Consider the following 4,589-nt stretch of genomic DNA (forward strand, 5'->3'; position numbering starts at 1 on the left):
GTCTTCAAAATGTGGAGGAAAAGTTCTTTCCAACCTGGGATTCTATATCTAGATAAATGAGTGTAAATGTGGAATAAACTCATTTTCATATAGGTAAAGTCTTCAAAATTTTTATCTCATCTTCACACATTTTTTTCTCATTAAGCTGACAGAATCATTGTTCAATAAATAAATTAATGAAAAGGAAAAAAATAAAATCCATCAAACAGGATTCAACACAGAGAAAGAAAAAAAGCTAATGACTAAAGGAAGTTATTCTAAAGACACCTGGTTATAAGGGAGACAGAGTAGCTGGCTTACATGGCACACACTGGATCAGGAGGACAAAGCCTTCAGGAAGAATTTCTAGAAAGAAAAAAAGTGGATGTGTTAGTGTTTCAGTCCATTTGTGTTGCTCTAATGGAGTATCTGAGGCTCAGTAAATTATAAAGAAAATAAGCTTATTTGGTTCGTGGTTCTGCAGGCAGTACAAGGAGCATGCTACCATTGCTTCTGATTCTAGTGAAGAACTCAGGTTGATTCTACTCATAGAGGAAAGAAAAGGGGAGCCAGTGTATACAGAGATCACATGGCAAGAGAGGAAGCAAGAAAGAGAGGAGGAGGTGCCAGACTCTTTTCAGCAACCAACTCCCTAGGGAACTGAGAGTGAGAACTCAGTCACTCCCATAAGGATGGCACTGAGCCATTTGTGAGGGATTCACGCCCATGATCCAAACACCTCCCACCAGGCCCCACCTCCAACAACGTGCATCAAATTTCAACATGAGAATTGGCAGGGCCAAATAAATCATATCCAAAACATAGTAGTTAGATTTCCTGATGTGGTGATTTTGACAGTTCTGTTGAATATTTGGGAAAGAATTAATGATAGAAACACACAGAAATTAAGCAAAAAATAAAATAAAACACACACACACACAGAGAAGGTACAATCCCTAACTTCCAGAAAAATAAAACTATGTAAAAGAAAAGTGATGTTGTTATTGCATATTATGTGGCTCAGCATAATATACAATATGTAAAATATTTACAAGGCAATAAGGATGTAAACACTGAATATTGAGAAGAGGCAGAAAGGGAAGTGTGGCTGTGCAGGTTGAACAAAGAGTGCCATGGCAGATTGTATTTTCCAAAGGTGGCCCTATCAATGCTTCCCATCCATATGCTCTTTTCTAATGTGACCTTGTCAATCTCCCATCAAGAGATGGAGTCCAATTTTACTTCTGGTGAATCTCGACTAAGCTTCTGACCTAGTTGTTGCTGACAGAATGCAGTGGAAGTGACACTAAGCGACTATTAAGGCTAGGCTAGTGAAGGCCTGCAACTTATGTCCGTTTTTACTGGAACTCCTGCTATCAGAGTCTCATCTGTCATATAAGAGATTTGCTTGCCCTGAGACCACAGGGCTGGACATACCACGCAGAGAGAGACGACATATGACCACAGGTTTCAGCTGTTTCAGTACTTAGTCACCTGAGTCATCACAGTCCAGACATTAGACGTGTGAGTGCAGAAGTCTTGAAGAAGATTCCAGACTTAGCCACTGCCTGACCGCTGCCACACGAAGAACCCTGAGACAGCTAGACGTGTCTAGCTGCACGTAGTTGAACCACAACAACTGTGAGAAGTGGTAATAATTGATTGTTGTTTTGAGCTTTTATGTTTTGGGGCTGATTTTTATAAAGCATTAGGGGAGCCAAACAAATGCTAAATCCTATTTTTCGTAATTTAAAGTCCAAAAACAACAAATAAAGTCATCAAGAAATAGTAGCATAAGCATATTAGTTTAGAAACGTAGCTGGAAATAATACAAAACATAAGAAAAAAAACTCAAGCACATAAAAGTGGTTGTTCCTAGAGAATAAGAGTTCTAGGGTAAGCACAGGTGAGACAGAGGATCACTGATTTTAGCTGTAACTCTTATAGCACTATTTAACTTTCAAAGTTAAATACTCATATTTATTTGATAAAAATTAAATTTTTAAAAGTGGGAATATCTACCCTGCCTAGGAATCAGACATCGCAAGTGCAAGATTTCCCAGAGTTTATGAGCATGAAAACACTTTGAAAACTCGAAAATACTATCAATATGTGGCATTTTACCTATCATTATTTTTAATTCCCCATTCTGTCTTAAAACTTATTCAACAAATGCTTGAGAAAAATTCAGTTTAATTTATAATGAAAATGTGGGTTCTAGTACTAGTTTTAAACTAAAATGTTTAATCCAAGCCTCAGTTTTCTGACTTATTAATAAAGAATTGAGTAGGAGTGGACATGACATTGAAAAAGTCACTTTCAAAATGTTACAATATTTAGCATCTCTGGAACTCTACCTTAGAGCTCATCATAGCCCACTAGGCTCTATACTAGATTTAAAATAGTCTAAGACAAAAATTCTCCAAGTTTGGTTCCAGGAGCCCTGTGCACTCCGTAAGCCACTGGGGACCCCAAATAACTATTGTTTATGTGAGTTACAGCCTTTGATAATTACTTATTAGAAATTAAAAATGGAAAATTTAAAATATTTAACTTCTTTTAAAATGACAATAATAAGCCCATTACACGTTGGAATATTTTTAATAAAGAATAATTGCTTTTCTAAATAAAACAATTTAATGAGAAGAGTGGGATTGTCTTATATTATTGCAAGTTAATGTTGGCTTAACAGACAAGGGCTATATTATCTTTGCTTCTGCATTTAATCCACTGCAATATTACACATTAGGTAACCTCTGAAAACTCCACTGCACACTTGTGACAGAATGAGAGTGAAAAGGGCACATAATGTCTTACTATTACCATAAAATTGATTTTAGTCTCAGGGATCCCATGAAAGGGCTTTAAGAGGATCTCCAGGTGTAAGACATTAGAACCCCTAGTTTGCAACAATGAAGTGCACTGACTTCAAAGAAATTTAAGGAGTCAGCTTCTAAAAAGCCAATCGGTCTTTAGAAAGTCAGTAGATATAGATCAGAGATGAATCATTTTCCTTTGTTTTAAAAGTATAGGTCTGAACAGAATGTTTCAATGAACTTAGGGGAGCAGCAGCATGTGATGGTTAAGAGCCCTGTCTCTGGAACCAGACATCAAGGGTTCAAATCCTGGCCCTATTATTTATCAACTGTGGCAACTTGGGAAAGTTAATTAGTTCCTCTGTGCCTCCAGGGTTAGTATCAATGTTAAATGAGTCAATATCTTTAAATATTTAGAATATTGAATAGTACATAATCAATGCTAACATATATTTGTGAAATAATATAAATTTCTTCCAGGAAGAAAAGTCAAATTCAGCTTATTATGTAAATACTGACCATAGACACAGGTCCTGGGTTCTCTCCAGGCTTTTACCACCTGTGCGTCACATGGCCATGGGAATTATTCAAACATCTGGCCCCCAGTTTCTCTGAGCGTCCATCCTTTACACGACAGATGTGAGTCTCAACTGAGATGATAGTTACAAAAGCTTTTGGGGAAATGTTGAGTCCTATGCTGCTCTGCAAGTGTAAAGGGTTATTCTTGTTCATATTCTCACCTGCATGATGATCAGCTTTCTGTGAATGTATTATGATTTTTGTTAACTTCAAGTATTCCTGATCCTCTTGGATTTCCTTTGGCTTTGGATATCAGAAAGGCAATGATTGGAATATTGTTTTCTTTGCCTCTTGGCATTTTGATTTCTGCTTTCTGGGTAGTGTTCCCTTCCAAAATAACCTCATTGGGAAGCTTTTAGATGTGTGATTTAGTTTTCACATCATGCAACATTTTCTGAGTTTATCAGTCCCCTGAGGTCTCCGCAGGACAGAAGAGGAGAGAGAGACAAAAGCTCTTAGAAATACCATTATTATTGTAATTATTCACTAAGGCAGAAGGTGGTTTTATCTTAGAATCAAAGCTTTGCTGGGAGGAGGGAAGAGAGAGAGGCACAGAGCCAGCGAGACTGTGAGCACATTGGTTGGAGATGTTCTAACCATATTGGAAGGACAGGAGGTCACAGAAAGTCTGGTCCCATTCCATCAGCTTAGATCTGAGGGAGATGAAGTGGACGAGACAACTGAGCATTCAATCTAATGGAGCCAATGTCAAGCCCTTAAGCCAGGCTAGCCATGTATTTAGCTTGAGCTGCAACCAGGAGCTTAGATTCTTTCAGAACTCAGAGGCCTATAAAATTCAGTACAAAACTTTACATAACAAAATATCCCACACTTCCTACACCTCTCTTCCCGTCATGGAACTATGTGGAGTTTCCAGAATCTGCTGTGCTCTTTGCCCACTTTTCCTTTGTTCATGCTAGGGCTTCTGCATGTTGTGCCAGCTTTTAGGCCTGGCAAGCACTTATTTTTCTTTCAAGACTCAGGTCAGTTGCTAGCTCCTTTGGGACTCCCTAAGAAAATTAGGTACTTCTTTTGGTCTACTAATAGCATCTCAACTTAACTTAAAGGCCCTAGGGAATTTATTCATAAATGTTTGACTGACATATCTATTTCCAAAATATATATTGAAATGGGAGAGTTCCCTGACCCCCTCGTGAGATGTGCAATAGGGGTGTGGCTCATTTATTTGGGCTCCATGTGCTCAAACCTCTTGTT

Source organism: Rhinopithecus bieti, unplaced genomic scaffold (assembly GCF_001698545.2).
Source record: "Rhinopithecus bieti isolate Rb0 unplaced genomic scaffold, ASM169854v2 scaffold_32264, whole genome shotgun sequence".
Classification (NCBI taxonomy): Eukaryota; Metazoa; Chordata; class Mammalia; order Primates; family Cercopithecidae; genus Rhinopithecus; species Rhinopithecus bieti.